General features: G+C 34.8%; 1 protein-coding gene across 5 annotated transcripts in view; it reads left to right on the top strand.

Moving 5' to 3' along the window:
- The window catches only part of NAALADL2 (N-acetylated alpha-linked acidic dipeptidase like 2), a 1,562,846-nt gene that overhangs the window by 17,536 nt on the left and 1,518,314 nt on the right, over positions 1 to 26,996 (top strand). For 2 of the 5 annotated variants that reach the window (XM_024995415.2, XM_059888528.1), the window contains exon 2: positions 24,672 to 24,774. The exons of the other annotated variants lie outside the window; for them this stretch is intronic. The gene's annotated coding sequence lies outside the window, so the exon portion shown is untranslated. The remainder of the gene's footprint in view (positions 1 to 24,671; positions 24,775 to 26,996) is intronic. 5 annotated transcript variants of the gene reach the window in all.

Raw genomic sequence — 26,996 nt, 5'->3', positions numbered from 1 at the left:
GAAAACTTTTTCTTAAAAAAATCTTTGTATTAAAGAGATTTAGTGTATATGTATAATTCTCTGTGTTTTTAAAAAATAATTGTTCAAAAAATTGATAATAAGAAAGTAGTTTTCCCAAATAGGAACTGTTTTATTTACCTTTGTATCCTTAAATCCAGCACAAGTGTCTTGTCAAGCACATATTCAATGTTTACTGAGTGAGTTTCAGTATTTTTTCAGCTAAATTCTTATTTTAATCAAGCTAAGATACCATATTTGTTTTATAATTCACTGTAAATGTATTTAAATGTTTCCAAATACAGTTGTTAATTATATTTGAATCACTCAGCTTTTCTGCTTGTGAGAAATAGTCATTTGAATATAAAACAAAGTATCTGGGCTTCCCTGGTGGCTCAGGTAAAGCGTCTGTCTACAATGCAGGAGACCCCAGGTTCGATCCCTGGGTTGGGAAGATCCCCTGGAGAAGGAAACGGCAATTCCAGTACTATTGCCTGGAAAATCCCATGGACAGAGGAGCTTGGTAGGGTACAGTCCATGGGGTCGCAAAGAGTCGGACATGACCGAGCGACTTCACTTCACTTCACTTCATCTAAAGTACAATGCATTTTTCCTTCTAATGCTTTGCAATATTATATAAATTTTCTGAGCACAGAAAATATCTCTTTCTGATACTAGTCTTTTATTTTGGTTGGTTCCTTTATTTTCTTTCTATTGATTATTTTGTACTTATCTTTATTTCTTAGTTGTAGTCTTATGTCCTGATGCCTACACACATCTTTTTCCTTTCATTTGAACTTTAAAAAGTTTTTACCTTTTCTTAATACTTCCACTAGCTAATCTTTGTATGTGTGCATATGTTTGTGTATGTCTGTTTGTGTGTGTATTTTAGAGACAAAATTACTGTAACAAAGATATACATTGGCTTAAATAAGATAGAAGCGTGTTTCTTCTTGACATGACAATAGTAGGATAGTCAAGGCTGTCAAAGTGGTTAGTTCCACATGGTTACCAGTCCCAAGTTTTTTAAATTTTCTTGCTTTGTAGTCCAGAAGGAAGTTGTCCTTGTTTGCAAGGTTAGATCTGGGTCACTGCCATGTCTGCATTCTAGTTTGAGAAATAGGATTAAGCAGAAGTAGAAGGCAAAGAATGTCCTTTTAAGAAAGTGGCCCCAAAATTTCACATTCCATAGGAACTTTTGTCACATGGCTGCAAGGAATGCTGAGAAGTATAGTCTGTATATTCCTGGCCTCTCATTCAGCTGAATCTCCATCACTATGAAGCATGAGAAAATAGATTTAGGTGACCACTACTAGCTCAGCTGGTAAAGAATTTGCCTGCAAAATGTAGGAGACCTGGGTTCGATCCTGGAGAAGGGAAAGGCTACCCATTCCAGTATTCTGGCCTGGAGAATTCCATGGACTCTATAGTCCATAAGGTTGCTAAGAGTGGGACATGACTGAGCGACTTTCACTTTCACTTTGCAAGTCATTTTCACTGCCCATTGCATTTAAATTTTTATCATGCTGGCTACTTATTGTGTTTCATTTGTGCTGTTAAGGAAAAGATCAAGGGAAGGATAGAGTATTCCTGTTTTTCTAGAATGTGTCTACTGTGACCTAGCAGCATGATGTATATAGCATAATTAGTAGGATTCCCAATAAGAAAATTGGATCCTAGTAAATAGTAGTTGAAGGCCTAGGTGACCCCATGTAAGAATTTTCCCTTCAGGACCAGTGTTAACAGAATTTGGACTTGAGGGATTTTATTAAGAGAGTTTGGGTTTCACACACAGCATAGCTGGCTGTCCATCATTAAACACACTACTTCTTTACGTTGTTATTGTGATAATTTGCCTCATTTCTTTCATAGCACTTTGGTGAAGTCTTCATTCCCAGTGCTGCTTTTGGTATATTGTCCACTGCACTCTCTTAGCTTAGTAAATGTAGGACCTATTAGAACATTTTTCGTTTATGGCTTATGTATTCTATCTTGAAATGTAACACTTTCAACATTGAAATTCTGGAATTGCTGTGTTGTAAAAGCTGAGGGAGTTCAGAGACATCATATACTGTGGATGGAACTCTAAAATGTCAGCTGTTTGGAGAGCAATTTGTTAATATTTATGAAAATTACCAATACATATTCCCTTTAGTATTTATTATATCATATCTATGTATTTAATGTATATTTCTGCAGGTATACTAACACGAGACATAATGTGTTTATAAGTTAGTTGTTACAACATTGTTTGTAATAGCCAAGATTATAAATATCCTGAATAACTATCTATCAGGGATTGGTAAAATGAACAATGATACTGCTATAAAATGGTGTACAATACAGCTATATAAAATGTTGAAGCTGTTTAAATACTGAAATGAAAAACTCTCTAATATTTATCACCATGAGGGAAAAAAGTGCAGAACACTATGTGTGTTAAGACTTCTGGGTATAAAGAAGGAAATGAAATAGTATACATATATTCTTATAAGCATATAAAATATTACCTCCACAGAATTACAAATGCATTTGGCAGAACCAAAATATTTTTATTTAAGTATTACGCTATAAACTCCCTCTTAGGAACCCTAATTGTATCCTTATGAAATTATGTCCATTTCAATATGTATAGGAGATTTTTTTTCATTAAGATGAAAACCAGTGTGTTCATTTTAGAAAATGTGCTGATTGACAATTTCTGTTCTCTCTGATTTAGAAATTCTATTCAATAGTATCCACACTAATTGTTTATCCCCTGTGTGTCTGAACACTGCCATTGATAGGCACTTGGTTACCTTCCCAAGGAAGCTAGTTCTGTTTGTGTAGCTACAGTGAGAAAACTCAAAAAAAATCTATCTAGGGTGGGACAGAGATCTGGGAACTAGATATATTACAAACCTATCAGTTCAGTTCAGTCGCTCAGTCATGTCCGACTCTTTGCGACCCCATGAACTGCAGCACGCCAGGCATCCGTGTCCATCACCAACTCCCAGAGTTTACCCAAACCCATGTCCATCGAGTCGGTGATGCCATCCAACCATCTCATCCTCTGTTGTCCCCTTCTCTTCCTGCCCTCAATCTTTCCCAGCATCAGGGTCTTTTCAGATGAGTCAGCTCTTCTCATCAGATGGCCAAAGTATTAGAGTTTCAGCTTCAACATCACTCCTTCCAATGAACACCCAGGACTGATCTCCTTTAGGATGGACTGGTTGGATCTCCTTGCAGTCCAAGGGACTCTCAAGAGTCTTCTCCAACACCACAGTTCAAAAGCATCACTTCTTCTGCGCTCAGCTTTCTTTATAGTCCAAATCTCACATCTAATACATAATTACTAGAAAAACCATAGCCTTGACTAGACGGACCTTTGTTGACAAAGTAATGTCTCTGCTTTTTAATATGCTGTCTAGGTGGTCATAACTTTTCTTCCAAGGAGTAAGCATCTTTTAATTTCATGGCTGCAGTCACCATCTGCAGTGATTTTGGAGCCCCCCAAAATAAAGTAAGCCACTGTTTCCCCATCTATTTGCCATGAAGTGATGGGACCGGATGCCATGATCTTAGTTTTCTGAATGTTGAGCGTTAAGCCAACTTTTTCACTCTCCTCTTTCACTTTCCTCAAGAGGCTTTTTAGTTCTTCACTTTCTGCCATAAGGGTGGTGTCATCTGCATATATGAGATTATTGATATTTCTCCTGGCAATCTTGATTTCAGCTTGGGCTTCATCCAGCCCAGCATTTCTCATGGTGTACTCTGCATGTAAGTTAAATAAGCAGGGTGACAATATACAGCCTTGACGTACTCCTTTTGCTATTTGGAACCAGTCTGTTGTTCCATGTCCAGTTCTAACTGCTGCTTCCTGAACTGCATACAGGTTTCTCAAGAGGCAGGTCAGGTGATCTGGTATGCCTATCTCTTTCAGAATTTCCCACAGTTTATTGTGATCCACACAGTCAAAGCCTTTGGCATAGTCAATAAAGCAGAAATCGATGTTTTTCTGGAACTCTCTTGCTTTTTCCATGATCCAGCTGATGGTGGCAATTTGATCTCTGGTTTTGTGCCTTTTCTAAAACCAGCTTGAACATCAGGAAGTTTATGGTTCATGTATTGCTGAAGCCTGGCTTGGAGAATTTTGAGCATTACTTTGCTAGTGTGTGAGGTGAGTGCAATTGTGCGGTAGTTTGAGCATTCTTTGACATTGCCTTTCTTTGGAATTGGAATGAAAACTGACCTTTTCTAGTGGCCACTGTTGAGTTTTCCAAATTTGCTGGCATGTTGAGTGCAGCACTTTCACAGCATCATCTTTTAGGATGATGATGAAACAGCTCAACTGGAATTCCATCACCCCCACTAGCTTTGTTCGTAGTGATGCTTCCTAAGACCCACTTGACTTCACATTCCAGGATGTCTGGCTCTAGGTCAGTGATCACACCATCGTGATTATCTTGGTTGTGAAGATCTTTTTTGTATAGTTCTTCTGTGTATTCTTGCCACCTCTTCTTAATATCTTCTTCTTCATTTAGGTCCATAGCATTTCTGTCCTTTATTGAGCCTATCTTTGCTTGAAATGTTCCCTTGATATCTCTAATTTCCTTGAAGTGATTTCTAGTCTTTCCCATTTTTTTTGACAGAGTGCCTGATGAACTATAGACAGAGGTTCATGACATTGTACAGGAGACAGGGATCAAGACCTTTCCCAAGCAAAAGAAATGCAAAAAAGCAAAATGGCTGTCTGAGGAGGTCTTACAAATAGCTATGAAAAGAAGAGAAGCAAAAAGCAGAGGAGGAAAGGAAAGATATACCCATTTGAATGTAGAGTTCCAAAGAATAGCAAGGAGGGATAAGAAAGCCTTCCTCTGCAATCAATGTGAAAAATAGAGGAAAACAATAGAATGGGAAAGACTAGAGATCTCTTCAAGAAATTGCAAGCCTATAGGTGTTAAAAATTTTTAGATTGTTTTTTTGTAATAAAGGGTCAGATTTTTGAGGGATATCGGGCCTACTTAAGGCCGTGCATTCCATTGTTAAATAGTATTAGAATTCCTCTTCATATAAGGCTTTAAAATCCACCCAGATTTACCTCTTCCATGACTTCCACATATTGAATTGTAATTCTGTTTTGTGATTGTTATTCAAATAAAAGCCCTCTCGATATTTGAAAAGACATCAGACTACAGATGCTTTGTTGCTTTGATGTTCTTCATGGTATGTAACTTATAGACTCTATAATTCCTCTTTCTCTTCTGCAGTGAAAACATGGTATGCAGAAATAAACACAAAGATCTCAATGTACAAAAGACAGTTGAGTCCTGTATAGATAAACCTCCCTTGTTTTAGATAGCACGTGTATTTGTGTGTGTGTGTGTGTGTGTGTGTGAGAGAGAGTTTATATATGTTTTAATGCCAGGTAAGTCTTTTGGCACCTAATGCACATTTGTTGTCTAATTTTAAAGCTAGCAGTCCATTAGAATAACTAGATATTTTTCATATGAACTGCTCTTAATTATTGTCTCTACAGTTGTCTGTAGTGCTTTTTATTTCTTACATAAAATATTCTTATATTTCTCATGTGTTTATCATAGGAAGTTAGAAAATAGAAAGGCAGAACAGAAATTCCAAATTATACTTATTATAGGCTCTGTTAATACTTCATTGTGTATCCTTGCAGGTGTTCTCTTGATCAGTGTGTTTCCCAACTGCAGGTTTCTACCTGTTAAGTCAGCTGTGACGTTAATTACAACTGGCATTTAAAGCAAGAAATAGAATAGTTTAAGTTAGAAAATATTTTATAGCATTCTACACAGAAAGAGTATTATTCTGTGAAAATGTTTCAGTTAAGTGCTTGTATCTGTGTTTTAATTAAATACTTTTATATGTGGAGTAAGATGTACAACACATTTATTAAAATGGATCACAATGAAAAATAGTTTCTCAGTAGATTCACTTTCCCTCTTTCAGTCTCACTGACCTCCTCCCTCCTTTTACTTTCTCCCTCCCTTACTTTCTCTTTTTCTCCAAAAATGAAACCTATTGTTCATGCTTTTTATAATACATACTTCATTAAACTATATTGTGAACAACTTTCTTTGTCAAGCATTTGTCTTTAGAGGCATTTCAAATGACTAAAGAGTATTCCATTGTATAGATGGCCCCATCATTCTTTGAGTTTGTAATTTAACTGTTGGGTTAGATTCTGGTGTACAACAAAGCGATTCAGTTTTATATGTGTGTGTGTGTGTGTGTGTGTGTGTTTGTGTGTAGTCTTTACATATATAATAGTCTTTTTATTTATAGATTATTATAAGATATTGAATGTAGTTCTGGCCTTTGTTGTTTATCTATTTTACATATAGTAGTTTGTATCTGCCCTGGAGAAGGGAATGGCAACCCACTCACTCCAGTATTCTTGTCTGTAGAATACCAGGCAAGATACAGGCAAATGAAATAATCCTCAGTTCTTGGTAATAGTAAGTGTTCAGTGAGTGTTGATGGTACTGTTAACAGCTCTGGTATGTCTATAATTCTAGTAGAATTATAGGTTAGTAATTCCAGGTTAATAATTACAATAAAAAAAGAAAACTAAAATTTGGTGTGATCTCTTAATGAACTCATGAAGGGTCTTGGTGATCAGTGCTTCCACTTATAAGAGCTCAGATATCATCTTATTAAATAATGATTTTTAAAAGATGTGTTCTTAAAGAAGAGAAGTGAAATGCAAAGGAGAAAGGGAAAGATACATTCAACTGAATGCAGAGTTTCAGAGAATAGCAGTTAAGAAAGGCTTCTTAGGTGAACAATGCAAAGAAATAGAGGAAAACAATAGAATGGGAAAGACTAGAGATTTTTTCAAGAAAACTGGAGATACCAAGGGAACATTCCTTGTAAAGATGGGCACAATAAAGGACGAAAAAATGGCAAGGACCTAAACAGAAACCAAAGAGATTAAGAAGAGGTGGCACAACTCTTTGTCTAGAAGAACTATACAGAGAAGATAGAGAAGGACAGGGCATGGTACTGGCATGCTGCAGTCCATGGGGTCGGAAAGAGTCGGACATGACTTAGTGACTGAACAACAACAAAAGTTTGCTAGGGATTATACAACTTTCCATTCTCTGTGGTTTCCAACCTATACTCTTTTTGAGAATCAGATTTATATTCCAGTCTCAGTCTTCTGGTACACTCAGTGATCATATGTGTACTTCATAAGAAAATTCTGAGCTATAATTTGTCAGGGATTAGGGAGTTGAAATCATTCATGTAAGACAGTCAGATACTGTTATTCTCTCTCCATCTATCTTATCCTTCAGTTAGCTCTTAACTTTGTTTATTATACCTTTTCCAGTTTGAAGATCATTCTCTTTGATAGAACTAAATAGGAATTGAGAAATTCCACTTTCTCTATATTTGTTTCCATTCATTCAGCAAATGTTTGTTGAACAGCTACAGTTTGTTGAACAGTGCACAGCATCGCTTGGGGTGCTTGAGGAAACCTGGCCTTGAAAACAAGACTTGTCTGTAGAGAGTACCTCTGGGAGTGGGAGTGTGAATGTGTGTAGAGTGGAACTGGTGAGTATCACCAAAAGAAGGAGGGATCACAAAGCTCCATTTATAATATTTGCCATTGCTTTAAAATTTCAGGATCTTTATTTCTTTGCTTTACTTACTATGTTTTTTATTTCATTAAACTTGAGGACAAAAATCATTGTTCTTTGTCAACCGTGATATTCTTAGTATTTAATGCTAGGCATAAGCTACATCTCACAGTGGAATGAATTCCAAGTTTTATTCAGAATCAGATGTGGTTCTTATAAAGGCCATGTATACAACCACTGTTCCTTTTTTGTATTTGTGTTTATTTTCTAACATCACTCCCTTCAGTGGGTTGGAGAGATGAAGATGTCATCTAGGTTTCAAAGTCCTCTGGTAACTAGGACCTCATAGATTTCTTCTGACAGAATCATTTGTGAATGTGTTACAGTGGAAAGGGTCCAACTCTGAAATTTGAGAAACTTGTGTTCAAATCCTGACACCTCCTCTTGTTAGCACCGATTTTTCCCTTTGTTTCTTAAAAACTACAAATCTTAATTTGCAAAAGGGAGCTAATAATACTTATCTCTGTGGATGTTAGTTACCTTCTATTGCTCACCACACCCTATCTGCCAACTTGAATCAGTAGACATGCCTAGAGATTGAGAATTTTTACTACATATGATCTCAGCCAGAAGGCCAAGATGCAATTTTTTGATTTGTTCAGTTGCTCAGTCGTGTCCAACTGTTTGCGACACCATAGACTGCAGCATGCCAGGCTTCCTCCTTCACCACCTCCCAGGGCTTGCTCAAACTCATGTCCATTGAGTTGGTGATGCCATCCAACTATCTCGTCCTCTGTGGTCCCCTTCTACTCCTGCCCTCAATCTCTCCCAGCATCAGGGTCTTTTCCAATGAGTTCGTCACATTTGTTTTGAAATTCAATACTTAGTATTTGAAATAAAGTTTTCTTGATGAATTTATATTTTGAGGGTAGTATTAAATTATATCGCATCCTTTCACAATTCAGCCTAATGAGAATTATATATGTTCTCTAAATACTGCCTCACTGGATTTAACATATGTCTAGTGAAAGTTTCCTCAGGCCATTGATTCACAATTTTAATTAACAAAGTTAAAATTAAGATTCCTTTAACAACACTGAATATAGTCATGAAGTTTCAGAGTTTGAAAATTAGGGTTGCAACCTTCCATTTATATGTGAAACATTTTCAGATCATCTTAGAGATGAGAATTTTTGACTGAATTAATATGTATCAATCAGTTAGTGAGGAATGAGAATTAAAGTGCATTTTGCCAGAGTGAATTTTGTCATTACTAAAAGTGTGAAACAACCTAAACATAACCTATAAAGCAGAGTTATTTGAAAATCGATAATATTTACATAGTAATTGGTGTTAATAGAGAAGTGATTAAATCTGTACTTTATAGTTTTGTGTCTTATAAAATTCTCCTGCCACCATTTAACTTCTTTCATTTACTTGGACAAATCTTCCACCTCCTTGTATTTAAATCTTTCTTCTCATAGCACTCTCTTTTTAAGTCTTGTCATAATTCTGTTCATTTCAGCAAATGCTTGCTAAGTCTCTTTGTCAGACACTATATTAAACGTGGAAACTAAAAGTGAGACAGGTATTTTGCTTTCAAGGATCTTCTAATATACTAGGGGAGAGCTACATATGTATTTCTCATTATTATATTGAAATCTCAGAGCAGGAAAAGTTACCGAGAATTTTGTTAACAGAAAGCATTTATTAAGTGCCTCGCTGTTTATTCCATTGTATTGTATACATTATTACATCAGCACAGTTCCATTTTTTTAGTCATTCATAATCTGGCATAGACATAGACCTGAGAATATGATTGGGTTATATGTAAGAATATAATTAGGAAGACAACTCAAATTTGTGAGGAGAGAAATAATATTTAATAAATGGTGTTTGGACTGTTTCATAGGGATTAAGAAAAGATGTAGATCTTTACCTAATAGTTCATAGTAAAATAAATTCCAACTGGATAATAGTAAAGTTAAAAAAAGTCAAACCACTGTTACATTAAAAAAGTAAAATTGAATATTTTTCAAACATTTTGAAGGGAAAGGAATTTCAAAGTGTAAAAGCAAAGAAACATTATTAGGGAAAAGATAAATTGATTTGATTAAGGCAAAATTTCTTTACATAAAATATTTAAAAGAGAAAAGAATTGTAGAAAACAAAGTGGGCAGTATGATATTGGAGCATATATAGAATACATTTTCAGAAAATATTAGTGAATGAGTAAGATATATAAGGAATGATCATAAAAATAGTTAATATTTTATATAGCTTGTGAAATGTTTCTTTCAGTCTCAGAAAAGTAGTTATAGGGACTAAATTGGAACAGAAAAGAGTAATCAATGAGAGGATTGATCATGTTTCTAATTAATGATACAAACTTACACTTGTAAGAATCACATGCCCAGTGAAATTCTAACATAAATCATTCACTCATTCATTTGGTAAACATTATTAGAAAATTTACTATCTTCCAGACATTACCCTACCTGCTAAAATGATAAATATAAATAAGAATGAACTCTTTCCAAGGAATTGACTGCCTTGGGATGGAACACTCTTCCCCCATCCCCTTCTTCATTTTTGTAAGCTGAGTCCATCAGTCACTCATCTGTTCATTCATAAACCAGATTTAATGAGTCCCTAGAATATATAGGGTCTTATGCTAAGTGCCAGGATATGAACATAAAAAGTGAGGCTCTGTCATGAGAGAAATTAGTCAACAAGGTGAACAGAGGAAAGTGGTTAAGAGATACATGGATAGAGAAGCCTGATGGACTATAGTCCTTGGGGTTGCAGAGAATCTGAAACGACTGAGTGCACACACACACACACACACACACAGATGCCTTTCCAGAGAATGCATATCTCTAGCTCTGTGAGGGGAAAGCATACAACCAAAATACTAACACATTTTATGTATTCAACTACATTTTTATCACAAAAGTGTTATTGTTCTTTCCAAATATAAGACTTAATAATCAAATCCTTATGAGAATAGTGTCATTACTTGTCAAAGACCCCATGCATGTTTATTAAAATGTAAGCAGGTTTTGCCGACTGTCTTTGTGATTTTTTAATGGTTATTCAAAGGCTAAAAATAGAACCCTACAGCTGCTGCTGCTGCTAAGTCGCTTCAGTCGTGTCCGACTCTGTGCGACCCCATGGATGGCAGCCCACCAGGCTCCCCCGTCCCTGGGATTCTCCAGGCAAGAACACTGGAGTGGGCTGCCATTGCCTTCTCCGAGAACACTCTGCTATTTGACATAAAAATCGTAATTATTATTGATTGAAGTGTGAGCAGCAGGAAAAATACAGAGAAAAATACAGCAGAAAAAATAAATCTCAGAGCTCTATAAAGCTCTATATAACATCAGTTATGTTTTTCCTATGTTGAGCTATTTTCATTTAATACTTTTATTTGTCCTGTAGTAGTTTGCTGTTTTCAGTTTTAGTTTCCCTTTCTTTTTTAAAGTTTTAAATCTGTAGTTAATTTGACCTCTTTAATGCTTCATTATCATATCTTAATTTTCTAAAAGTTTATTCAAGTGGTCCATTCATTTTATTCTCAAAATTTTTTCCTAGGTATATAAATGCTCAGAGTGAGTAAAATTCTTACATGTTTCTCTGCTATATAAACTTTGAATTAACTCTACATGTTGCCTGTTATAGAAATGCTAAGGTTAATATTAAATAATAGTAAGTGAATTCTTAGAAACTGATTAATTCTTATAAACCATTACTTGTCAGTATCAATATTTGTTACTTTTTCTTTTTTCCTGCTGATCACTGGATACATGCTTATATATTGACTGAAGTGGTTTCATGAATTATACCCAGATTGGTTGAACATAGTTCAAAAAATCTGTGTCTTAAATGGGAATTATTGAGGAAGAGGTGCTGAAGAAACTCTGGGTAGGGAAGGGATGGAAGTCTCAAAGATCAGATGTCTTTTAGCTAGGTATCTCTAAATATTTTCTGTTGAAATTAATCCCCAATGCCTTATAGTCAGGACAAATGTTCTATGAAAATTAAAGAACAAAATAGAAAAATTATCCATATACATAAACTTTGTTTCAAAAGGTGCATAACATCTTAAATTTATGGAATAGTTTTCCTTATGACCTTATCATGTAATTGATGTTTTCCTTATCATTTGACTGGTGTTTGGACCAAATACAGTTTCTTTGATATAAACCTGGGATTATAATCTCATTCTGATGATTCTTAGCTCTGTGCTCTTTTTACACATTTTTTTTTCTCAATTTTGTTTATAATAGGACTCTGAAAGAATGAAGATGCAGAGGTAGAAAGTAAAAATAAATCAAAACTTTTGTTTAACTTATGCATCCCAGTGGAATGTTTGTGTAGGCACCTTGGGTCACTTTAAAACAGTCGCTAACTATAGATATGCATTTAAAGACTGACATCTTAGAATCACAAAACATCATGTTGGGTGAAAGTAAGAGGCAGTGATTTGCATTAAGTTGCTTCCTAAATTGGTTAATTGGCTTTCAACAGAACTTGTTTAATTTGTTTTTGAAATAATAGCAGTTAAGGCATTAAGAAATATGCTTTCAGAGCAGGAATTTGCATTCTGTAACTTAGCTGTTCAGTTCTTATTATCAGGAACAAATCTGTAAGTGCCCTAGAGCAAAAATTACCCACACATAGATTTCCTCTGGGGAGGGATTAAAACTAGAAAGGCAGTGAGCTAAAGAGACTTAATTTACTTGGTTTATAAACATCATAGAATAGGTGAATAATTGTTCTAAGGAACTGTACAAGTTCTTTCACTGTTATCCATGAGTATTTCTATGGAAACTGTTAAGAAACAACTGTAGTATGACGGTGGTGAAAAATTAAAGGAGTTTTATCAATTAATGGAGAAAGGTCGTTGGTTATATATTATGTATCTATGCAGAAAGAGTTTAATGAAGAGTTGAGTGATTTCCACACTTAGCTGAAGAGGAAAATACCCTAATTATAGGTTATTTAAAGTAAAATATGGCTTATTCTTTTACACGAGGAAACTTTGTGATCTATTGATGATATGAAACTTAAAATTACCTTTGATATTATATTTTACAAATATTGACTGGTTGTGTTTTCAGAACCTTATGACTGAATTCCAAGGTGGGGCTTTGTCTTGTGTTTTGAATTGTATCTTCTGAGATACATTTATTCATAAAAGTGTACAATTGTAAGATTTATGGTAATTTAAATTTAGCCTCTGGAAAACAAGACTTCCCCCTAGTGACAGTCTCAAACAATGTTTCTGAGAGTTTGAGCATTAGAAAAAGAGTATTCTCTTTTGTACTGTGCAGTTACACAAAAACTGCCGAGAGTCTACTAACAGTTCCATTTAAACTATGCCTAATATAGATAGAAAAAATAATGTTTGCATTGTTACAGTATTGTTCAAGCTGTGGTCAAAATTGAGTCAGTTTTAGAAGTCAGATATAATTTAGGATATCTTATTTCCTTCTAATTCTACAAAAATAAATTGCTCATTGTGCATGCAAGTGTGTGCTCAGTCGTGTCCAACTCTTTGTGACCCCATGATGTAGCCCGCCAGGTTCCTCTGTCTATGGGATTTTCCAGGCAAGAATGCTGATGTGTTTTCATTTCCTCCTCCAGGGGATCTTCCCAACCCAGAGATCCAACTTGTGTCTCTTGTGTCTCCTGCATTACAGCCAGATTCTTTACTGCTGAGCCACAGGGAAGCCATATTGCTCATAGATAACCTCATTAAGATATATTAATGAACCTGGTCTCCTGCCTTGCAGGCAGATTCCTTACTGTCTGAGCTACCTGGGAAGTGCCTAAATATGTATTAGATATCAGTTGAAAAGGTATTCAATGATACTATTCATGGGTAATTAAAAATAAATATTTTTAAACACTTAAGGTACATATTTTAAAGAAATGCTAGTTTTTGTTTTAAATATGTCTTTTTTTAGTACTCTTGCCTGGAAAATCTAATGGATGGAGGACCCTGGTAGGCTGTAGTCCATGGGGTTGCTAAGAGTCGGACACGACCGAGTGACTTCACTTTCACTTTTCACTTTCATGCATTGGAGAAGGAAATGGCAACCCACTCCAGTGTTCTTGCCTGGAGAATCCCAGGGACGGGGGAGCCTGGTGGGCTGCCGTCTATGGGGTCGCACAGAGTTGGACACGACTGAAGCGACTTAGCAGCAGCAGCAGCAAGGTACATATTTTAAAGAAATGCTAGTTTTTGTTTTAAATATGACTTTTTTAACCATCTAGCATAGCTATATATGAGAATACATGTTTTAGCTCATCTACACTAATAGTTGTAACCTCTCTTTTAAATGTTTGCAAGCTGATAGGTGGGAAATGATTGTTTGTACTTTAATTAACAGATCTCTGAGTCTGAGCTTTTGTTTAATGTTTTTTCAGTTGGTAAAGAGTCTGCCTGCAATGTGGGAGACCTGGGTTTGATCCCTAGGTTGGTAAGATCCCCTGGAGAAGGAAATGGCAACCCACTCCAGTATTCTTGCCTGGAGAATTCCATAGACAGAGGAGCCTGGTGGGCTAAGTCCATGGGGTCACAAAGAGTAGGACACAACTGAGTGATTCACTTTCACTTTAATTTACAAATCTCTGAGTTTGAGGTTCTGTTTAATGTTTTTTCCCCCAAATTTGATCTCATATATAAATAGCCACTTAATTGCTCATTTTTCTATTGGGCTGTTCATATCTGCCTTACCAAGTTTTAAGTATTCCTCATAACATAGAGCTTAATTACACTCTTTATTTAATATTTTCCCTAAATTTATAGTTTGTTGAGTTTGTTCCTGATATCTTTTACCATTAAAAAGTTTCAAAGCTTTGAACAAATAAGTCTGTTTTCTTTTATAATTTTGTAGTAAATTCATTTTGATCATGAAATTCTTTCAGATCTCCATATTATAATACAATGTACTGTATTTTCTTATGGGATTTTTATTGTTTTATTCTTTTATACTCAAATCTTAATCCTAAATTTTTGAAGACAAGATATGAAATAGCAATTTTTTGACATTCCTCAAGACATATATTTAGTTTTGCCAGTACAAAATGGTTTTTGTTAAGCCATTGACCTCTTTCTTCTCACTGGTCTCATTACTGAGGAGATTAATTATCTGGTAATAATATTATCTGATGTACTTTGTTATTACGGTAAATCCATGATTTTGATAATAGAGCCTTCCAGCAACTTTTTTTTTCCTTCAGATTTTGGGCATCTATCCTTCTGTATCGGAGTAGGCAATGGCACCCCATTCCAGTACTCTTGCCTGGAAAATCCAATGGATGGAGGAGCCTGGTAGGCTGCAGTCCATGGGGTCGCTAAGGGTCAGACATGACCGAGCAACTTCATTTTCACTTTTCACTTTCATGCATTGGAGAAGGAAATGGCAACCCACTCCAGTGTTCTTGCCTGGAGAATCCCAGGGACGGGGGAGCCTGGTGGGCTGCCGTTTATGGGGTCACACAGAGTCGGACATGACTGAAGTGACTTTGCAGCAGTAGCAGCAGCATCCTTCTGTATAAATTTAAGGTAATTTTATCTGATAAAGGACAAAAATTGGGATTCTAATAGGGATTTCATTAAAGATACATAGTGACATTGAGAGACTTACTTTTTTGTGATATTAAGAATTCTTATTCAAAACCATTAAATATCTTTCCATTTGGGGGAATCTATATCCTCTAATAAAATTTTAGTGCTTTGTTCAGTGACCATTCTTGATGAAAACATTTCTGAGTTTCTTTACTTTTTTGAGTACTATGAGTGAAATTTCAGTATGTTTATTTATTTATTTCTTTTAATCTCCTTAACCAATTCTCTTACTACTAATTTCCTTCTGTTAAAATTTTCAAGTAAGTGTTTTGTTTTGTTTTAAGTAGTGTAACTTTCACAGGTTTTCAAGTTCCATTTTAAGTGTGGTCTGGTATGTTTGGCAGTAGTAATGCTACCATTTGTAGGCAGTGAACATTAATATCTAGTCTGCATAGTAGTATTGCTCATTATCTACGGAAACCTTATGTCACATTGAGTTTGTACTTGTATTGAATCATCAGTCTCATAGATTCATTTTATTGGAAGATTTTTTTTGATAAATAGATTTCCTAAAATCAGAATGACAATGATAGTAAATTATTTGATGTCTGTCATTAAATCTTTTTTCTTCATACATACCAAATAACCTCCTTGAAAATATTTCTTAAGATAGGAAATATACAACTTTTTCCTTTTACATTAACTCCCACGCCCATCCCCCTGTTAAGCACACAATCTTGATTTAATTGTTTTGATTAGTACTGCAGAAGTACTTCTACACTGAAGGATCCTTAGAGGAAAGTAAAGAGGGATACCTGAAGTATTTGAATTGCTGTGCACAGTAGCTGTTTACACTGGCAAAATGTGTGTTGGCTTTTGCCTTGGATGTGATAAAGAATATAGGATGATCAGACCTGTTGATCAGTAGCTTTACTACTTAACTAGACGATAACAGTCAGTGATTCTCCAAAAAAAAAAATCTTTTTCTCAGTTTTGTTTTGATTATGAACTCTTTTTGACACTGATGAGAATATAATACTCTTCCCAAGAAGATGTTTACATGCACATATGTAAAATTTAGCAGCTATGCATTTTGGGGGAGTTACCCTATCTCTTAAAGCCTGTCCATGAACCTATCTGTTCCATTATCTCTAGCAGGCATGAGTTTTAGTCTTTGTTCTAGCACTCTTTATTTTATCCTTGGCTAATCGCTTAAACTCTCTGGCCGTCAGTTTTTTCAGTTAAAAACGAATAGATTGATCTGCAGAGCTCTAAAGTCTATTTCAACTCGAACATTCTTTGAGCTGTAGGCAAAGGTTGTTGCAGTATCATAGCCTAATCTGATGACAGCAATGCAGTCTTATTATTCTGTAATTAAGAGCTCATCCTAGTTAGTATCTGCTGATTTAACTCTTTTTATTCATAAATTATCTGATTTAACGGATTTTATTGAGAACTGACTGAATGCAAAGTACTTCATAGTGCTTGTACAATTGAGTTCCTGCCCTTAAAGACCTTAAACATAGGAAGATGCATAATATAATAAATTATGCTTAAGAGAGATGCCAAATGGAATTTAAAGGAATAAAACTGGTATCAGAAGACTTTGCTTATAAAGGGACAGATAGTTAATATATGTTTTTGTTTGTGTACAGCTCAGCCATAGTATCAGGCATTTGGGATGTGTTATGAAGGAATCATAGGCATTTGGATGGAGTAGAAAATAGGAGTAGGAATTCGATGCTCAGGAGACAAATGATCAAAGACTTAAAGTAAGAATGTTTCAGAAACTGTTATATCATTAATTCAGACAGAGAACTGGATTTTATTAATCTCATTCGGTATTGGAGAGATTCCATGAGAAAGTTTGCCCATTATCAGAGGACCTTTTTTTAACATTCTAAATTTTTACTTCTGTTTGTGCAAGGAATTTTGATTGAGGATGGATGACTTGGAGAAAATTGTGGGCCATTACTTTGTTTCAAACTTGACATTTACTTTTGATTGTGGTAATCAGGAGAGAAAGCTCTTCCAAAATTTTTCTATCACATGTCCTTAGATTGATAGGGATGCATCTCTCTCTTTTTTAACAGGTTGAGAATAATTGACATACAATATGCAAGGTCTATTTTAAAATATACAATTTGATAAGATTGGGTTTGTTTATACATTGTCATACCTCACAACAATCAGGATAGTGGGCATATCCATCATCCCCAGACATTTCCCCAGGCCCCTTGCTAATCCCTCCCTTCCCACTTCTCTTGACTTCTTTCTTTGCATCACCAAGTAACAACTGCTTTGCCTTCTATCATTCTGTATTGGTTTTCATTTTCTACAGTTCTACATAAATTTAATGGAATTTAATGGTATGTACTGTTTTATTCTTCTGTGCTTTCTTTTATTTTGGGTAAATACCTAGGAGTTAAATGGCTGGATGTTATGGCAGATGTATGTTTAATTTTTTAAGAACCTGTCAAACTGGTTTCCAAAGTGAGTGACCATTTCACATTCCAGTCCGCAATGTTTGTAAGTTGCAGTCCCTCCACATTCTTGCCAACACTTGGTACGGTTAGTCTTTTAACTTCAATCATCATTCTGATAGGTTTTAGTGACAATATTGTTGCCAGTTTAGTGTGTTTTCCCCTAATAACCAACGACATTTAGGATCTTTTCATTTACTTCCTTGCCATCTCCATACTTTCTTTTGTGACTTTTCTGTTCAAATCTTTTGTGAGAATTATTGGGTTGTGTGTTTTTTTATTATCGAGCTTTCAAAGTACTTTGTGTTTCCATATATGTCCTTCATCAGATATATGATTTACATATATTTTCTCCTCTTCTGTGGTTTATCTTTTTGTTCTCCTAAACAGTTTCTTTTGAATAGTAGAAATTATTTTGATGATACCTAGCTTATCATTTTAGTCTATTATGCATTGTGCTTTTGGTTTCATATCTTTTTTCCTTTAATTTTTAGTCTTAGATTTGATGATAAGGTCATGATCCAGCTTGATTGTTTTGATCCATCTTGATTAATTTTTGCAAAATATGGATTAGAATCTTTTTTTTGCAAATAAATATATAATTTTTCCAGTACCATTTACTTAAAATCTTTTCTCTAATGAGTTACTTTTGTGTCTTTGTCAGAATATTTCATTCATATATTATGGATCTGTTTTTGGAATCTCTATTTTTTTCCATTTTTGCTTATTTTTGTGACAATACTATATTATCTTGATTACTGTAGCTGTGTAAAAAGACTTGAAATCAGACAGGATTGAATTTCAAACATTTCAAAGTTGTTTTGTCTAAGTCATGGAGTTCATGCATGCATTTTATTTTATTTTTTTTCATGCATGCATTTTAAAATCAATTTTTCAGTATTTATAGACAACTTGATGGAATTTTGTTTAGAATTATGTTGAATCTATACATTAATTTTGGAGAAGGCAATGGCACCCAACTCCAGAACTCTTGCCTGGAAAACCCCATGGATGGAGGAGCTTGGTAGGCTGCAGTTCATGGGGTTGCGAAGAGTCTGACACGACTGAGTGACTTCACTTTCACTTTTCACTTTCATGCATTGGAGAAGGAAATGGCAACCCACTCCAGTGTTCTTGCCTGCAGAATCCCAGGGATGGCAGGGCCTGGTGGGCTGCTGTCTATGGGGTCGCACAGAGTTGGACATGACTGAAGTGACTTAGCAGCAGCAGCAGCAGCATACATTAATTTGGGGAGAAGTGATATCTTGACACTATTCCGTCTTCTGATCCATTGACAGTGTTTATCCATTTGTTTATTTAGATTATTTTTTATTAGGTCATCATTAATAAATAAAGTTTTCAATGTATAGGTCTTTCCTGATTTTGACAGATTTTCCCCTAAGTATTTTATATTTTTAATGTAATTGTAAATGGTATTCTGTTATTTTTATTGTTTATTTTTAGTATATATAAACAAAATTAATTTTTAATATTAAAGTATATCCTACAACTTCTTAAACTCATTTTTTTGGTGCTAGTGGCTTTTTAAAAAATACGTTTTAGCAGTTTTTCAACATAGATAATCATGTTGCCTATAAACAAAGATATTATTACTGTTTTATCTAATTTTCAATACCTTTTACTTATTTTTCTATTTTCAAAGGCTAGAAGTTGCAATACCATGTTGAATAGAGGTGGTGAGAGTGGACACTCTTGTTTTGTTGGTGATCAGTTAGATTTTCATGCAGACTTTTACCAGGCATTACTAAGTATGATGATAGATGTAGATTTTTCAGATTCCCTTTATCAGATTGAGGAAGTTGACTTCTATTACTAGTTTTTTGAAATTTTTTATTAGAAATGGATGTTGGATTTTGACAGATGCTTTTTGTCTGATTATTTATCTTTTTGTTAATATGATTAAATACATTGATTTTTGCTTGTTTAATTGGGCTACATCACCAGGGTAATATCTGCTTTGTAGTGATGTAGTCTTCCTCCATGCAATGTTAGATTAGATGTGCTAAAATTTTGTTTCAGATCCTTTTACGTATGTTCATAAGGGCTATTGTTGTGTAGTTTTAAGTCTGTCTAATTTTGGTATCAGTGTGATGTTGGTCTTATAGAATCAGTTGAAAGGTATTCCCTTATTTTCAATTTCTAGAAGATTTGTGTAGAATTTCTGTTACTTCATCATGAAGTATATTTATAGACTTCACAAATTAAGATATCAGACTTGAAGTTTTCTTTGATTTTCTCCTGTGTTTTCTTCTATGGGTTTTATAATCGTTTTGTGTTTTTTACATTGAGGTATGTCATCCATTTTGAGTTATGTGATGTGTAGTAAGTTCTGTGTCCAGATTTCTTTTTGTTTTGTATGTGGATGTTTCTGCATTGTTTGTTGAAAAGACTTTGTTTGCTGTACTAGATTGCCTTTCACGTTATTCCGTTATTCTTGCTTTGTCATGTCTGACTCTTTGCGACCCCATGGACTGAAGCACAGCCAGGCTTCCTTGTCCTTCACCATCTCCTGGAGTTTGCTTAAATTTATTCCATTGAATTGGTGATACCATCCAGCCATCTCATCCTCTTTCGTCCCCTTCTCCTGCTGACTTCAATCTTTCCCAGCGTCAAGGTCTTATAATGAGTCAGTTCTTCGAATCAGGTGGCCAGAGTATTGTAGACTCAGCATCAGTCCTTCCGATGAATATTCAGGATTGATTTCTTTTAGAGTTGACTGGTTTGATCTCCTTGATGTCCAAGGGACTCTCAGGAATCTTCTCCAACACCAAAAGCATCAATTCTTTGGCACTCAACCTTCTTTATGGTCCAACTCTCCCATGCATACATAACCACTGGAAACACCACAGCTTTGACTATACAGACCTTTGTCAGCAGAGAAATGTCTCTGCTTTTTAATATTCTGTCTAGGTTTGTCATAGCTTTTCTAGCAAGGAGCAAGCACCTTTTAATTTCATGGGTGCAGTCACCAACTGTGATTTTGGAGCCCAAGAAAATAAAGTCTGTCATTGTTTCCATTGTTTCCTTCATCCATTTGCCATGAAGTGATGGGACTGGATGCCATGATCTTCATTTTTTTGAATGTTGAGTTTTAAGCCAGCTCTTTCACTTTCATCAAGAGGCTCTTTAGTTCCTCTGGGTCTGTTTATGGGCTCTGTATTTAGTCCCATTGATCCACTTGTCTGCTCTTTTATCAAAACCACACTATCTTTCTGGCTTTATGGTAAGTTTTTTTTTTTTTTTTTATGGTAAGTTTTAAAGTTGGATAGTGTCAGTCCTCCAACTCTGTTCCTCTCCTTCAATATTGTCTTGGCTATTCTGTGTCCTTTCTCTCTCCATAAAAATTTTAGAATCAGTTTGTTAATGTTCACAAAATACATTGATGGAAGTTTAGTTGGAACTGATTCTACAGATCAAGTAAGGAAAAACTGACATCATGACAATATTGAGTCATCTTATACATAAAGATAGATTTTGCTCTCAATTTATATAGGTCTTTTTTGATCTTCTCTAGTAGCTCAACTGGTAAAGAATCTGCCTGCACTGCAGGAGACCTGGGTTCTATCCTTGGGTTGGGAAGATCCCCTAGAGAGGGAATGGCTCTCCAGTCCAGTATTCTGGCCTGGAGAATTCCATAGTCAATGGGGTCGCAAAGAGTTGGACATGACCAAGTGATTTTCACTTTCACTGTTTGGTCTTCTTTGTGAAAGAAGTTTGTAACTACAGATTCTGTATTTTTAATAGATTTAAGTCTATACAGAGTTTTCTATTTTTCTTAAATGAGCTTTGGTAGTTGCTATCTTCTTGCTAGGGTTTCCATTTTATCTAATAATACTCTTAATTGGTATCGAATATCTTTTTTTGGTCATCATTTTAGATGTTCATCAACTGTTTTGATTTTTCTCAAAGACTCAGCCTCTTATTTAATTGATTTTCATTATTTTTTATATGTTTTGTTGTTTTCTGCTCTGTTATTAATCTCTGACTATAATTATGGACTTATTTTTTTCTCCTCAAGTTCTATTAATTTTTGCCTTGTGTGTGTGTTGATACTGCCTTACTAGATGCATAAATCTTTAGGAATACTATGTTTTCTTGATTAGAGGTTAACCCCTTTATCATAAAAATCCCTTGTCTCTAGTATTATTCTTTGCTCTGAAATCTAATTTTCTGATATTAATATATCCACTACAGTTTTCTTTCAACTACAATTAACATAGTGTATATTTATCATCAATTTACATTTAGCCTATTTGATTCTTTATATTGAATATATTTCATGTAAGCAGTGAACAGTTGGGTCTTGCTGTTTTCTTTAAATCCAATTGTATAATTTTGCCTTCTTATTATAGTGTTTATAAATAATTACATAATGTATTGATATGCTGAGTTCTGTCATCTTGCTGTTCATCTTCTGTTGATTCCATCCTTATTTTGATCTTCTTCCCTCATTTATTTCCTTCTTTGAGATTGAATACTTTTAAAATTATTATTTTATACTATCTCAATTGTTGGCTGATTATTAGCTGTAATTCTCTTTTTTTTTAATTTTAGTGCTTGTTTTAGAATTTATGGTATACATTTTTTAACTTATCAGAGTCCACCTTCATGTGATATTATACCACTTATATACAGTGTCAGAATTTTACAGTAGTATTCTGCTGTTTTCTCCTCCCATTTTTATGCTGTTATTGTTATATGTTTTACTTAAACACATATTATATTCCCCACAATACCTTCTTCTTTTCCCCTTCTTTTCTTTAGTCTTTTTGGTTCTATTTCTTGTTTCTTTTTGCATAGTTTGCATTGTTTTGTTTTCAGATTCACTAGTCCTTTTTCCTGAGTCATGTAATTTGCTGATAAATTGATCCAACATAGTTTTCACCTCAGACATTGTACTTTTCAACTTTATTGTGTGATTTTTAACAATATCTTCTATTTCTTTTCTTAACTTTAGAAGTAAGGTTCCTTTCATCTTCCTTTTATTTTCTAGTATATTTCCATTTCTATCATTTTATTTGGGCTTTTTTGTCATAGATTTTAATTTTGCATTTATATAGAACCCAGGTCATATTATTATTTTTTTCTTTAAGTACTCCACATTATTTTTTAAGTATAGCTTTTTAAATGATAAAATATCTTTTACTCACATATCTTGGCATTTATTTTTATTCTTTTCTTTCTCCCAACAGCTGTTCATAGTAGATTTTATCAATACTCATGGTTCTCTTATCTATCTCCTTTCTTTAACAGGAAAGTTGACAGTTGACAGTTACTTGGACAACTAAAAGCCTGATTTCCCTCTGTTGTCTCCCTCTCTCAGTTGATCACTGCTGGAGTTTTTGCTGAATTACATAGCAGACCATTTTCTCTCCTTTCTCAAGGTCCCACAATTAATGAATTTGAATCTGACTGGATCTCCTAATAGCAAGTTTGTTGTTCTGTCCATTGCTTCACTGTATAGATATTTCACTTCTATAGTTAAGAAACTCCTTGAAGCTTGAAAACATCACTAAATGACATACAACAAATAAGGGCTGCAGAAATTCAAAGAAAGAGATATCAGTATGGCCGACAGCAGTTTTAAATGTCTTCATGACAAGGATTAAATTGAGCAATTTAAACATTTAAACTTTGTGTTACTTAAGTAGGAAGAAATAAACAAGAATACCAATAAATGCTAGCTATATTATCCTTTTAATAACATATGAAAGGCATCTATAAGAGTGAATTGATAATCCATTTTACTAACTTCTTCAGAGATAAATTTTAGGATTATATTTACCTATGCCTCCGATTAACAAAAGAATGATTCTCTTATAAAAATTAAAATTTTAAACAGAATTTTAAAGAACTGATGCCAACATTTTCTTCTGGAGAAAGTAGTCTCTACAACTGGACTGTAATTAATAGAAAACCATGATTTGATTTTCAGATCATTAGTTTTGTACATAAGCATTCATTCAATGAGTACTTGTTGAACCTATCTAACAGAATAAAAAATCAGCAGGTTAGATTTTACCTGCAGATTTGCTCTGTCTGGTATGTACAGCACTTGAAAATGTGAGTTGGTGGCTCATATATAGAAATCAAGAGGTTTCGTATATAACCCTGACTTTCTGAAATTTTTTGATATAAGGAACCACCTGATTCAACAACACTCATCTGCCTTCCCTCAATGGAACAGTTGGCTGGAGCAGCATAACAGCTGCCCATTTCAAGAGTAGACACTTCTCAGATCACCTTATTTCCTACTCATTTATGTTGTCTTTCTGGTAATTATATTAATGGTTACTTGAGACTATGATTCTTGCTGTCATGTATATATGATACTCTGAGATAAATGAAAAAATGTATAAATATGTATATTTCCAACAATAAAAGTAGAAGAGAGAAATATGATGCCCGAAAGTAAAAAAGTTAATTTACATGAGAAAGGCTAAAATGTATATTCAGTAACACTGTTTTAACCATCATGGAATACTGGATTCCCAAACAGTTAAGCAGTCTTTTTCTTTTTTATATCAATCTGGGAAATTTATCAACAGTTTTACATAGCCTTACTTCTACATAAACTATGCAAAATCTGAACCTGCCAACTTAGGAATGTTGAAGAAAGAACAGTAATAGGAATGGGAAACAATTGATACCATTTGTTCTAAATTCTGTTTATATACTAATAGACTAAAATTTTCCTCTCCTCCTTTTTTTTTGTTTTTAATCAACTATGCAACAGTAATCAGTTATCACTGAAACCTTTCACTACTTATAATGGACGTTAAATATTTGTTTATATCATATCCCTTCTCTCATTTTCTGAGAAAGTACTGTAACACACACACACACACACACACACACATGATTCCTTATTTTATCCATGAGGTCTTTAACTGGCGCTGCTACCTTCTTATGCTCAACTTTAACTACTGTCAAAAGTTCAGCGAATCAGTGAATTAAGCTGGGCAGTCAGAAACTTTTTTTCTGGTATTTTTTAAACAGGTGCAGGTGTCGAGGTGAGTGTTGCAGAAGATTCCTTTCTCTCTGGTGCTGAAGCTTAGAGGATAGAAACCGGTACACCACTAGTGGCCATGTCTGTGGCAAGGTAGTTTTCCTTTTCTATAATTTGTTCGTATGAGCCCCAAACAATTCTCTTTGGGTCTAAATTAGATGGATTTGCAACCAAAATAGTTCTGACTAATGCATCACTATATTTTTTCAACTTTAATAATTTAAGCCAATGACGGTTTTTAATGGCCATAATTTCAAAACATCTGCTGAGTGTTTTGGAATTCGAACAAGAGTAATGCACAGGCTTTGCTTTCAGAGAACTTGATGTCTAGAAAGGGAGATTAAGTGACCCGTGAAGATATAGTAATCTACAGTTACATGAGCTACACAAGAAAAAATGTAATTAAAAGAGGAAGGAATTATCTTGAGGGAATTGGGATAGTTTTCCTGGAAGACATGGCATTTGAGAGGGATTGAATTTCAATGGGCAGACATAGGGGAGGCATTCCATGCCAGAGAAAAGAATAAATAAGTGAATTAAGTTTGGAAACATAGAGTAGTTTTCAACAATAAGTAAGTGGTGCAGTTTAGCTGTAGGCAGCTAAGATGTCTAGGCTGGAATGGGAAGTCATGGGTATATTATGGAGGCCAGGAATGTGAAGGTCAGTTAGCTCTATTTGATTTGATGGATATGAGAGGAGAGTATTGAATATTTTTGATATTCAATAGTAGATATGCTGTGATCTGAACTATGTTTAAGAATTAGTTTTATAGTAGTGAATCACCTGGATTTATATAAGGACAGTTAACAGGTAGAAAGATACTACAGTTATCAAGTATGATGACCTGAAATAGTAGATCTATGACAGTGGAATGGAAAATGGGTGTCAGATGGAAGTGATAGGTTGGGAGAAGAAGTCACAGATAGCTCAAAAGTTTCATATATAGCTGATTAGTTTGATGGTAATACTAATAACCAATGAAGATTACAAACCCTATTAACCTCTAGCATCCAAGCCATATACCACTTTTTATTCTTTTAAGTAAAAGACTAAGCTTGATCCAAATGCAGTTTTTCTTCATCTTCACTATTATAATCAAAGACCACATAATTTGGAGTTAGCTAGATCTGGTTTTAAATCTAAACTCAGCTGTTTTATAGCTGTGCGACTTACATAAGATACTTAACCTTTTAAAAATCTTAGTTTTGTTGCCTCCTGTATTAATATAATTGAATTAACCTCCTATGGTACTCACGAGAATTAGGTGAAATAATATATGTAAAGCAATTGGGAGAGTATTTGGGGGTACAGCAAGGACTCAGTAATGCTTCTTAGTTGTAGGTATCAATATGTTGGTAAATCTTTACAAATTCATAAACCAGCCCTTTATAAGGATGAAGTATGTAAAAAGCCTCTTTCTAACCTAAGCGTAGAGACTATTCTCCACTTCACATCTACAGTATCTGGGATAAATTCTTAGTACATTTCTTTACAATCTCATGGCACTCCCCTTTTGTCATATTTGCTTTGTCCACCTGACTTATTTTCCTCCTTCATTTCTTGATTCAAAACCCTATTCTGAACCAGCCAGTAAGGAATTAATTCTCATATCCAGCTTAGTTCCTGCCATTCACAGCTATAGGCACCCCACTTCACCCTTTGAGGCTGCTTATTATCTTCAAGCTATATGAATCATATAAAATCACAGCCACTTACTTGACTTTGGTCATGACATGATGTCAGATATACTTGGTATTATTGCCTACCTTTGAGGTTTCAGTCTTTCCCCTCCTAGTCCAATATCAACTTTGTTAGTGATATTGATGTAGATAGAGTCTCGGCATTTCATTGCTACATTGTATCTGCCAATTAAAAATGGGAAAAGAATCTGAACAGACATTTCTCCAAAGAAGATAGGCAAATGGACAATAAGCACATGAAAGGAGGTTTATTATTACACATTAGAAAGATGCAAGTCATAGATAGCCACAATAATACAGCACTTTATATCCACTGCTATGGCTCAGATAATGGTATGTGTTGGTATGCTAAGTCGCTTCAGTCGTGTCCGACTCTATGCGACCCCATAGACGGCAGCCCACCAGGCTTCGCCATCCTTGGGATCCTCCAGGCAAGAATACTGGAGTGGGTTGCCATTTCCTTCTCCAATGCATGAAAGTGAAAAGTGAAGGTGAAGTCGTTCAGTCGTGTCCGACTCCTAGTGACCCCATGGACTGCAGCCTACCAGGCTCCTCTCTCCATGGGATTTGCCAGGCAAGAGTACTGGAGTGGGTTGCCATTGCCTTCTCCAATG

Source organism: Bos taurus, chromosome 1, assembly GCF_002263795.3.
Source record: "Bos taurus isolate L1 Dominette 01449 registration number 42190680 breed Hereford chromosome 1, ARS-UCD2.0, whole genome shotgun sequence".
Classification (NCBI taxonomy): domain Eukaryota; kingdom Metazoa; phylum Chordata; class Mammalia; order Artiodactyla; family Bovidae; genus Bos; species Bos taurus.
This window is presented reverse-complemented; position numbering and strand designations above follow the sequence as displayed.